Source organism: Micrasema longulum, unplaced genomic scaffold (genome assembly GCF_059751315.1).
Source record: "Micrasema longulum isolate JH-2025_06_02 unplaced genomic scaffold, ASM5975131v1 h1tg001783l, whole genome shotgun sequence".
In the NCBI taxonomy this organism is placed as follows: Eukaryota; Metazoa; Arthropoda; class Insecta; order Trichoptera; family Brachycentridae; genus Micrasema; species Micrasema longulum.
In genome coordinates, this window is record NW_028278958.1 from 357176 (window position 1) to 370185 (window position 13010).

General features: G+C 31.7%; 1 protein-coding gene across 2 annotated transcripts in view; it reads left to right on the forward strand.

The window, feature by feature from the left end:
• Nucleotides 1–13010, forward strand: part of ImpL2 (Ecdysone-inducible gene L2) — a 79999-nt gene that overhangs the window by 18703 nt on the left and 48286 nt on the right. The window contains exon 1 of one of the 2 annotated variants that reach the window (XM_088237787.1): nucleotides 1534–2067. The exons of the other annotated variant lie outside the window; for it this stretch is intronic. The gene's annotated coding sequence lies outside the window, so the exon portion shown is untranslated. Of the gene's footprint in view, nucleotides 1–1533; nucleotides 2068–13010 lie in introns of those variants that run through there. 2 annotated transcript variants of the gene reach the window in all.

Genomic DNA, 13010 nt, shown 5'->3' on the forward strand with positions numbered 1-13010 from the left:
GACAAGATCTGGAGTATTTATTTAGAGCTCGTTTAAATCCTTGTAAACTTAAACCAAAAATGTCCAGATCTTGTCATGAGTTGACAATACGACAAAGACGGGTCATTGGAGAATTAAGGCCATAGTTTGTTATATGCTGATCGATGAACAGTACTTCATTGTTTCTCAATCTACGAGTCAGAATATGGAATTTTACTTGTCCCAATATTCGACATAACCCCTTCATGTAACTTGCCAAACTCACAGTGAAAGGGGCAACGAAAGCAGTAGAGTTAAATTGAATTAAAATCGGTTCATGAAATATTTAAAAAGTGATTCGTTTATTGGCAAAAAAATCATGTTTTTTTCATATTTCTTTTCGGCATCTAATGGTGCATAGGGCAGTGCATTGGAACACCAATCACAGCGTAAATTGAGCATTTTTGTTACATAAGGGTAAGACGACCAGTCTTACGCTTCAGGTACCAGTCCAGGGACTATGATTTATTCTAGTGTGAAAACACTCATTAAAATAAATATTCCAAATCAAACATGTCGGGATTCGAACCCGAGACCTCTTGCACAATATGCAAACGCGCTGACCATTCCGCCACGAGGCCGACCATTTTTTTTAGTTTGAGCGAAACCGACAGGAAGAGAGGGGTGCTTTTTTGATAAAGGATAATTACATAGCAATGAAATACATAACCATCAAACACTTGAAGATGGACATGTCAAGAGTAGGAATAATCGGCGTGCGTGCACGAGAAGATGTATGAATGTAGAGGAAGCGAGGTCTGTACACCAAGATATAGTGATATGGCGTTCTATCCTATCTGCCTACTCCTACAGAAAACGGCGTGATGGTTTGTTTGTTTGTTTGTTGTAATAAATAGACAGTTTTAATATTTTTGTTTAACATCTTTCTCTCTAAAAAATAAAATATTCTGTAAAAGATTCTAAGGTATTTTTTTTACAGTTATAAAAAAAGGAAATAAAACTATGAAAAAAGCATAAAAATATTCCTCATTTAGGGCAACAAAATATATCATATAAAAATGGAGTTCATATCTTTAGTTTGAATCTAGGATAGTGCGTGTTTTTTAAAAGAAGGAAAATTTTGAAAATTTGGGATCAATGAAATATTATCAGTAAAAAAGGAATTAAAAATGTTTCCGAGCTAGCCTCGTTTTACAATGTGGTATTTCTAAGACACGATTCCTTCTTAAACTTGATCTATTTGAATTACTTGTGAATAAATTTCACTGAAATATTTTAAATCCCCTGACTGGCTGGCACCTGAAATGTAATACTGATCACCTTACCTTCATGTAACAGAAGAACAGAATTTTGTTTAATAATTCAGTGCCCTATGCATTATTGGATGCAGATAAGGATTTGACTATGACCGTCATGCAAAGGTGACGTACAAAAAATAACCGGTTAAAAATAGACTAGTTCCTGAATATTAATCGATCTCTTCCGTTCTTGCTACAGACCCGTTCTTCAATCACCAAAGGCATCTGTCATAAGTTACTCGACTTTATTTGAATCAGTTTAAATTCAGCAGCGAACGAAAACACTAGATTCTAATACACAGCTATCTCGTTGAATCACCGTCGTATTTTTATTCCTTAACTTTTCTAAAATAAGCGGCAGATTGTTTACATTATTTTGCCAAACTTTGAATATTGTGTCTCTCGCATTACTATCAAAGCCAGTCTCAGCTGATTACTCTTCAAGAGACCAACACTGTTTTGTTTTAAATATTTTTGCTGTTTGAAAATGTCCAACATGTGCGCCCTTTGATTTTTTGAACGCCGCCCCGTTTTTCGACGCTCTTTTGCTCTATGAGAGAAGAGATATTTCTCCGAAAATCTTTTACAATGCCGGTTAAAAACAGGCAGAATATATTCTACTACTGTACGATAAAATAACGTGTGTAGATTTTTTAACATCGCTTCCTAATAGTAGTTCTTTTTCAAATCGTCAAAATAGAAATTTAATAATAGAAAGTGCATAACGTCAAATTTCAACTGCAAGTAACGTGAAAATTTCATCAGCCCTTCGCTCTGCGATAAATTTTTGGTGAGTCGACATTTGTAACTATTTATTTATATGTTTTATTTATCTTTGTGTACATAATGTTAATTTTACATTGCCGGGGTCATTTCCAAATGGCAATTTCTTCCAACTAACAAATAAAATAAGAGTTTAAATTTTAAAATTCAAGTTACAAAACATAATCTATCGAAACACAAAAAAATGACTTTGTATATAAATTCCCTTAAATCAATACCTTTACTCAATGGGATAGAGGAAAAAAGAGGAAAGAGGAAAGGAGGAGAGATTAAGGAAGAGAAAGGAGATGTTTCTTCAGACGTGATTTAAACAGAGATACAGTAGATATCTTTGATGGTGGATGGGAGATGATTCCACAGTCGAGCCGCATGAACACTATATGAGTTAGAGAAGAAAGAGAAATTGTGGATAGGTAATAAGAGGGTGATTTGAGAATTAGAACGAAGGGGTAAACGATGACTGATAAGCGTTAAAGTTTATCACGCAAGTATATAGGAGCGTTAGGACTATGAAGGAGACTGAACAGAAGTGAGAGGAAGAGATATCCTTTAGCCATTTCAGTTGCCTACGATAATCAGAAATGTGGTCATATTTCCTTAGACTAATGCATGTATTCTGAAGTCGTTCAAGTTTATCGAGTTGTGTACAGCATAAATCAGTCATGGAAACATCAGCGTAATCTAGAATGGGTAGTAGTAATGCTTGTACAAGGGTGCATTTAGTATTAATGGGTAAGAATTTTTAAACCTTCTAGTGAGTGTAGACTGAAGAATATTTTGCGGCTTAATTCATTAGCATGAGCTCGCCAGCATAGATGTTCATCCATTAGCACTCCTAGATTTTTTATAGATTTCCTGTATTTGATATTAGTACTATTGACATTAAGAGGATTAAGTGAAGACACGTCTAACTCATCAAGCGATCTTTGACTACCCGCGAACATAATTTGTGTTTTAGATGGGTTTAGAAGTAAACCATACTTTTTTGTCCATGTTGAAACGCCATTTAGTGTAGGTATTAGACATCGTTTCTATTCTAATATTTATTACTTAATTTAAATACTATAATGCTCTAAACAGTCAATTCATTAATTTATACAAAGATGCATATAATAAAATAAAAAAAAACCTATCCCTAACTCCACAAGGCCAAAAGACCTGTGTTGACTTGGGATACAACATAATGAAAAGTGGAAGCATGCATATTGTTCAATAATACACAAATAACAATTATTACATAAACATATACGAGTATTTATATATAGAGTAACATATAAAAAAAAAAATGTGTTGCTTTTAATTGAAAAAAATCTCTTATTGTTTTTATGTATATTTCATTTTTACTTTTTATGTTTATTCATTTACATATGTTTTTTTTTTCTTTTTAAAACTAGTATTTTACCGTATCTTATTTGAAAAAAAAAAAATTATAAATGGTATATTTTGTAATTTATTTTTGTTCTTCAATTTTTATTATTATCGGTAAGTTTTCCAATTTATATTTTTGTTTAATTTCTTAATTACTCATTTTATATATTATAATGTGTATTTGTGGTTCAATTTTTATTATTATCGGTATGTTTTATAATTTATAATAATTGTGTCTCATTTATTTACTATTAATGGCATATTTTCTAATCTATTTTTATGATTCAATTTTTATTATTATTACTTGCATGTTTTCTAATTTAAATTTATATTGATTTTTTATAATGTTATTATTATTCTTTGAATTTATTAAGCATCATTTAATGAAATTAAAAATAAAAAAAACACATGAATAAAATAAGGTCCTTCCTAAACACAGGAATTTCCTAGCTAGTCGGGACCTGAAACAAATAAACTCTGTACATTTTAAAACGGTGAAATACTAAATAAATAAATAAATAAATTTAAATAAACATCTGGATTAAAACACGATTATTCGTATATAAATCTATGCAATGTCTCGGAGCAGTGTCCTGCAATGGTCTCTTTCCCTTAGACAAAATCCAAACTAGTACACTTCTCTTGAAAATGGCTTTTGTTTTACGGAACTTAACATGTTCATCCAAGGCGTTGCACACTCTTGAAAACTACCGAAAATTACTCAAAATGAATGATTTTAACTAGTATAAAAATAAATGAAATAAATCTAAGTTTCCATGTTTGTTTGCTAATTTGTGGAACCGTGGAATAGGTGAGTATTTGGCATAGTTTGACCTATGCAAATCAACAGCAAAAGAAGTATTTCGTCCCGTCCCACGCTGTCTCACATAAAAATTCACACAATTTAAAAGTTCGGGACTATCAAGAACATTATTGAATAACTTGAAAAGCAGCACTAAATCTGAAATTTTCCTTCTATCACTAATACATATTAATTTTACCTGCTTCATTAAACATTGGAATGTTTAATTTGAAATTTATAAATCGTGTATTAGACCTTCTACATACTGTTTATATGGGTAACATAATAAGGAGACCAAACTGAGGACCCATTTAAAAAAGTGGATTGTGGTCCCGTAGTAGTATTGTGGACTCACAGGCCAAAGGTCCGAGGTTCAAATACCACTCTACCACAACTCGATTTCCATTCTTCCAGCACAAGTCATTTACGACGTTTAGGAAATGGTCTGAAAGATGAAATATTTGAGTAAATAACAAAAACTCAAATATTTCTTTTAAAAAAAAAAAGCTTTATAAATAAAAGACGAGTGATACTTTAATCCACAAATTTGGAATATCCAGTGAGCGGTTTCATCGCTTTAGCGACATCTTCGAGACTGGTATATTTATTAAGGAGTTCAATGCATTTATACAAAACAGAGGTAAGAATAGATTAAATTATTTTATTATTTATTTTTTTATTTTGTTTATTAAGAAAAACAACAGCAATACAAAAAAATATACACAACATTATAAAAAAAAAACATAAAATAAAGCCAAATCAGTTTTCCACATAAATACAATTATAAAAATCCAGTTCAGTTAAATATAATTTATAGAAGTGCATGTGTGCGAGTTTTTTTTTGTGTGTGAGGATGCGTGTGTAAAAAAGTGGAGTGTGGTTTTGGTAAGTATGTGAATATGTGTGTGATTGTTTATAGGTGTGAGGGTAGGTTTAAGGACAGGGTAAGTGTGTATTTGATATGAGTGAATAGAAACAATTTAAAATGGAAGTAAATTAAATAAAGTTATTTTTATCTTAAGGATCATTATCAAAGTTTTTTTTGTGTTAACTAATGAGATGATATTATGGTATTTTAATGCGTTTCAGTATTTAGTATTTATAAAATACTGGTGGAATGTATAATGGTGAATTTTACACAGTGTGTAAAGTGGCCACTTAAAACAGTCAACGACAGTTCATAAGTCCTGTAAATGCCTAGACTCCCATATTCCCTTCTCAAAAATGTTTAGCCTTTCTGTTGCATTAAATTTAAATTAAGATCATTGCCCAAATACTTTTTTCTGTGAACGTTCCCTGCTGTCGTGCGAGTCATATGTAGGTTTTTTTTTTAATATGATCTCTATCAAATCTATCTCTATCAAATCTATTATCACTTAACTTACTTTTATTAAATGGGTACCTCTTTGATATGTCGCGACAATATCACCTTCTTAGTGATTTTTTTAGATATTGCTGAATCAAAGAAGCTATCTTTCACCGGGAGAGAGCTTAACTCTTAAAAGACTGTGGTAAATAATTCCTTTGCGCGCGGTGGTGTAACATCGTGTTACCACTAGTAAAAGACGGAATACTCTAAAATTCAGGCATTAAAAAAATAAAAAAAATATTGGCGTACTGTTTAATAATTCTTTTTCCATAATTTATGCAAATAAAGATATAATTTTGCCCTGTTGTAGGAAAATAAAATAAAAATCATAAATACGCTTCTCATATTGCGCGCGTGCGTCCCCCATCACAGTCATAAACCGACTGAAGACTGAATCTGTTTTACCCAACACCCGCCACAGAACAGCGTCTCTGTCTTCCTTATTATGAGTTCTGTCTTCGTGCTCTCTCTTATAAAAATGTGTTGTTGAATTAGCGGACATTCATTCTTCGCGTAGCAAAGATTTTTTTAGTATTAACATCCAGCATAATTATACAAATTTTATTTTCCAAATCCGGTGTGAAAATGTCCATTTGAAGATTACAAAAAAATACTAGTTTATGGTTTTTAAAAATAAGAGAGATATATTAAATCTTGTGTCCTGTGTCGACTAGTGTGACATCACAGCCACACAAGAGTTAAAAAAAGTTTTACTTACTTCAATCACAATAGTATTAACAATATTTTGAGTTTGTCCAAATTTTTGTAGACCAGGACTGGATTTAACTCCTTGGGGAGCTGTTTATATTAACATTTTACAACAGAGATGAAGAACATTTAATAGAAGGTAATATAGAATCTCACCCGCATAAATAAAGGTTTCAGCTCTTTAACTTCACAAACATCAACAGATGAAAGAATTGAAGGAATATAGATGTTCAAATATAGGCAGAATGGTGAATGTTACACAGTGTGGAAAGTGGCCACTTAAACCAGCCATTGACAGGTCATAAGCCCTGTAGATGCCTAGACTTCTATATTGCCTCATTTAAGGTATTCTTCATTCCTGTTGTAATCTATCTATCTATCTATCTATGCATATAAAAATGAATCGCCGTGTTGTGTCTCGCAAAAACTCGAAAATAGCTTGACAGATTTACGTGCGGTTTTTTGTAAAATGTTCTAATTTACGTCCTTAAGGTTTACAAACAACAACATCTTCAATATGTTGAGTAGAAAAAAAGTTACAAGCATATATGTGTTTTCATCGATTTTCCATGGTCGCATTCGACTGAAATGCATATTCCAAAAAAAATGGAGAATGTTGATTTTTTTTGTAAATGAAATAGTTTGTATTTTAACGTTTACAAACATAAATTATTTTCAATGGAAACTGAATTGATTAATTTCTTATTTTCTACATGCTAACATATTTTTAATGGATTTTTAGTAATGTTTAAAAAAAATAACCGACACTCGAGACATTTTTGAAAAACGGATTCTTACACAGAATGCACCGCTGCCGGTAAGTAGCGAAGAGTTTGACATTTGCAAAAATAATTCTTTATTTAAAAAAATATTATTTCATGCTTTGGAATTCAACCACAAACAAGTACCAAGGTACCTACCTATGTAATTAAATTCAATATTTGAATATTAAAAATGTTTAGTTTTGGAATTCAATAAAAAAAACTTAGGTACCTACATATCAATGAAAAGTAGTTTTCCTTTTATCCAAGTTTTTGCACGCTTTCGCGATACAGCCATTTTTCTTTTATTATTATTTATTTATTGACGGACTTATATAGTCCATTCCAAACACAAACACATTTTCTTTTACTAAATACAGGTACAAATGAAATGAAATACAACGTTATAAAATTAAAGCCCTAACAAAAAAAAATACTACCTCAAGACAAGATCTGGTCCATCTTAGTTTTTTGGTTTCGAATTAAATGTCAAAGTCACGTCAAAACACGGCTGACGATTAAAGAATGACTAAATACGCGTTGGTCAAGAGTTGAGTGTCATAACATTAGAAGGTTCGGGGTAAAACGATGTCTGAGTTTTCTTCATTAACACGTATTCCCGTATTATCTACATGGATTATGGCACTAAAATAGTGATTTTTGCACGTTTTTGATTTGAGCACAACGAAGCCTCTTAGCCAATCATATGAGGAGTTGAAACGAAAAACTAACCCTTATTACGAATATATAATGAGCTCAAAAAAGGGAATAATAAATAACGTGTGTTCTTTTTTACGAAATAACGTTTGCAAAACCAGTTAATGACAGGTAAGCCAATGTTCGGGAATATAAATATTTTTTTAAATCGGAATTCAACCCTAAACAAGTACCGAAGTGCCTACTTAAATTCAATATTTAAATATCAATAGCTTTTTGTTTTGGAATTCAATCATCAACGAGTACCTAAGTACCTTATTTTCAATGAAAAGTCTTTTTCCTTTGGTTCGAATAGTTTTTGCTCGCTTTCACGACACAATCAAGTATTTTTCTTTTCATTTTGAGACAAATATTAAATTACATTTGAATATATTGCATATAAACAAGAAATACAAGAGCGTCAAACAATTTAACTTGCGATCAACCTAGAACCAACAGAAAAAAACAGTTTTGTATATTTAGCAATAAAGTTCTACAATGCACTTTCTAATAGCCTAAAAAATATACAAAACATAAACGTTCTTAAAAAATACCCAAACAAAACAGTTCTTACAGCCCGTGTTAGTGATATGTAATGTTAAATTATCGACTTTTTATTGAAACTATTGTGTCATAATAAATTATAGACCAGCACTATTGCTGATTGGGAATATTTCGTCTAAAAAAAATATGTAATGTAATGAAATATACAAATTTAAAACGATATATTTTGTCATTTTCGTAATTTATTTTGGGTTCGAATAAAATAATGTCAAACTCACATCAAAACACGGCTGGCGATTAAAGAATGACTAAATTCGCGTTGGGCATGAGTTGAGTGTCATAATTTTAGAAGGCTCAGGGTAAAACGCTGTCTGATTTTTCTTCATCAACACGCATTCCCGTATTTTCTCCATAGATTGTGGCACTAGAGTAGTGATTTTGCACGATTTTGATTTGAGCACGATGAGGCCTCTTAGCCAATCACACGTGGAGATAAAAGAAAAAATAAACCCTTATTACGAATATATAAATAGCTTTAAAAAGTCTAAAATAAAAAACGTGTGTAATTAATTACGAAAAAAATGTTTGTTCAACCAGTTAATTGCAGGCAAACTAACGTTCGGGCAGGACAACGTCTGTCGGGTCCGCTTGTTTGTTAATATTTGTTAATTTTTTTCACATTATTAACTATAATTAATTAAAAAAATAATGTGACCTCACTGGGGTGGGGTGGGGGGGGTTACCCTTGCCGACAATATATTTTTTATATCTCAATATGTCATATATTTTTTTTCTTAAGTGGTTTACTTGATATTTTTTTTTTGAATGTGGTAATATTTATATTAACTATCGAGATATTTCATAATAAAATCCTGTCGTGAAGGACAAATTTAATTGAATAGTAACAAATAAATGTTTGATTAAGAAGATAAATCTATGAAAACTAGTTAAATGGTTTGTTTCTTTCTAGAATTATCTAGAAATTTCTAGATAAATGAACTTATTTAAACCCGATAAAATATGAAATCTGCCATTAAAATGTAAGAAATACTCAATTATTATAATTATATAAATAAAAGTCAAACTTGGTAAAGATTATCAGATTGTAGAGTTACCAAAAAGAATAGGACAAAGTTGGGCTGCTTTCGGCAAACTTAAATATATTTGTGAAAATAAACAAGTCCCTATATGCTTGAAAAGACAAGTATATGAATCGTGCATATTGCCGGAGACAACATACGGACTAGAAACCATGTCTATAACACAAAAAAGTAGCCAGAAATTAAAATGCACGCAACGATCCATGGAAAGACAGATGCTCGGTGTATGTCTAAGAGACAGAATAAGAAATGAAGAAATAAGGCGCCAAACTGGAGTCGTGGATATCATGGATCGTACAGCGAAATTGAAATGGCAGTAGGCAGGGCACTCGGCGAGACAAAATGATGGCAGGACATCCAGAATAATAAAGTGGAGACCATGGGCAAATAAAAGAAGTGTTGGAAGGCCACAGAAAAGATAGGTCGACGACAATGCCTCTATTGCCGGTAAAACGTGGATGATGAAAGCAGGTGAAAGGAAGGAATAGAGACGTTTGAAAGACGCCGCCATCCGCCATCCAGCAGTGGAGAGAATAAGGCTGCAGAAGAATATAATATAATATAATCATAATTGTTATAATTATCATCATCACTAGTCTCTTTTCGAACCTAATGGTGCATAGTGAACTGCATTGGTACACCAATCGCACTATATCTTCATGTTCAAGCAAGCATTTTTGGCTTGAACTGGGATTAATTGGAGTTAATGATTGCTTTGAAGTGGTCACTTGTACAATGCCATTAATGTCAGGGCCTCTATGCTAGCGAGACGCTTCTTTCAATGCAGTAACGAAGTGAAGAAAATCATATTTACTTCGTATTTGACGTCCATGTATACAGCGGAACTTTGGAACAACTATACGCAAGGAGCGTGGAATAAATTAAGGATCACGTATAACAACTCATACCGACAATTATTCGGATTGCCTAGGTACTGCAGTGCCTCTGAAATGTTTACAGCTGGACGAATAAACACCTTCGCTGCCCTGCTTCGCCAAAGAGCCTGGAGCCTATGGGAACGCCTAAAAAAGTCTAATAACGAAATTCTCTAAGCCACTGCAGAGTGGATCCAATCACCAATTGTTCAAGCGATGGCGCGATATGTTAAGACAACCATAAGTGCTGCAATATAAAATTTTATTTTATGTTTATATTTATGTTTATTGTTATATTTATGTTTGTTGTTATATTTTTGTTTATATTTATATTTATGTTCATGTTTATATGGTAGAATTGGCTCTGCACTTTATAGCCATTTTACTGGAATAAAAATTTAAATAAATAATAACGGAAGCCTTTTAAAAATGTGAAGGAGAAATATTTTAAAATTAAATTGAGCAAGGAACGCGGAGTAAAAAAAACCACGTGATGATTACACTAACCAGGCGAGCCATAATATGACTTGACCTTATAATGCGGGTATATTTTTACAACTCTAGGGGTTTTTAAAAGTTAATTTGTCACTATATTTCTTTAAACAGACCATCATAGATAAAATAAAAACATGTTTGCATATTTCGATACAAAAAATCCTTAGTTTTCAGAAAACGCGGGAAGATATTCACTCAATACATAATTCAAAATATTCTTGACGTCAATGGAACGATAATTCTTCTTTTAAATTTTACTTATCTTGTACCGAAACACGGTGGATCAAAACATACGAACATTAAAAAATATATTTTAACTTATGTTTTTTTCACTTTAACTGGCCAAATGATTAAAATATTGCGTGTTTTTATTTATTTATTGTAATTAATTTATTATGGTTCACAAACAATAAAAAAAACATACGACATTGGTATAATCCATGCAAAAAAATGCTTTTGCTGGTTGGCGGAAATTGAATGAATGTTAAAAAAAATGCTTATGTAAAAAAGTTTTATTAAAAAAAAGTAATAATAATCACAATGAACCTATTACAACAGAGATGACCACTTTACACACTGTGTAAGACACACCATTCTGCCCATATTTAAACATCTATATTCCTTCAATACTTTTATCTGTTGATGTTTGTGACGTTAAGGAGCTGAAACCTTTATTCACGTGGGTGAGATTCACCTAATTGAATTATTTCACCTACACACTAGGCAACGCCTGAAAATCTTATTTTTTCCATTTCTATACTTCTTCACGGGCCAGGTGGATTAATATATTAAAAATAATAACAAGTAATGTAATCAAACCACCTTATGACGTATATTCTCCTTAAGCACTTACTCTCAAAACTCAGAAGTTTGGTGTTTTGAGCTTTGGTAAGGTGCCAAGATTCGTACCCAAATAGGAGTACTGTGTATTAAACAAGAGTTGAATAATCGGCATTTTGTTTTGACCGAGTATAAACAAGAGTTTCAGACAATACCCATCATGTTAAAAGTTGCTTCAGCAATTCCTTGGCGAATTGCGAGCTCTTTGTGCATGCCACCATCCTTAGTTATGTGAACTCCCAAGTATTTAAAGCTGTCAGCTTTCTCGATCCTCTGTCTATTCTTATAGAGAGGCTGATCAGGGTCAGGACAGGATTTGTTGCACATAATCTGAGTCTTTTTGGTATTGATACCAAGGACCCAGACGAGTAGAGTTTTCATGCAGTTTGTCAACGATTTCCTGAAAATCACTAACAGACTTTTCAAAAAGTATTGCATCGTCAGCATACTCCAAGTTGCACAACTTTAGAGTTAGTTCACTTCTATGCCTCGATCAGGTGGTATTGATTGAAGCAAGGAACTCCGAAATAAAATCAAAAATCACCTAATAACAAAAAACACTATTCTGATAGTAAAATTCAGTAGAATCCCAAGAATTTTGATCCACCGCGCATACTTGTCATAATATCATATATTATACATTTTGCTTACAAATAATGATAATTTAAATAATTGTTTATTATATTTGATACCCTATCATTCATAAATTTCAATACAATAATTTATTTAAAAAATCAATGTCATAGATAAAACTGTATCAATCATATAAATTTGTTATTAATATTCAAAGCATTAACTTTGTGGCCAAACATTTTGATAAATGTAATTAAATATTTGTATATAATCACTTACCGGTTTTGAGACGTACTCGTCTCTTCGTCATACGAACATATTTGGTTTAATTATTTTTAAAAAAAAACTTACATTACTTTTAATTTTTTAGAAACAAAAATTAAACCTAAAAATTATATAGCACACAAAAGTTTATATTAAATTAGATAATAAAATATTTAAAAGGATTAATAAAACAAGAAAATCAGAAAGTAATGTTTTATATAACAATTATACGAAAGGTTTAATTATCATTCACCATCAAAAGTTCAATTGGTTTGATCTATAAGAACAACATCCTAAACTGAATAGATCCGATACGTAAAAAAAACTATTGCCGAGTTCCTTGAGTCTATTTCATTCAACATAACAAGTATACACTGTCCGTGAATTGTTGCTATAAAACGTTGGCACCCGTCCAGTAATTCTTCCAGGCACCCCGAAGTTGATGAGAGATAACAGTTCAGGGCTATCACATTTTGAGTTTACAATTATTACATTTTATTTTTTTAGAGTTATTTTTTATCATTGATATACTTAAGCATAAACTTCGATTCGTGACAAGGAGCTGAGTTCTATTGAAATACAGCAACACCTTTAG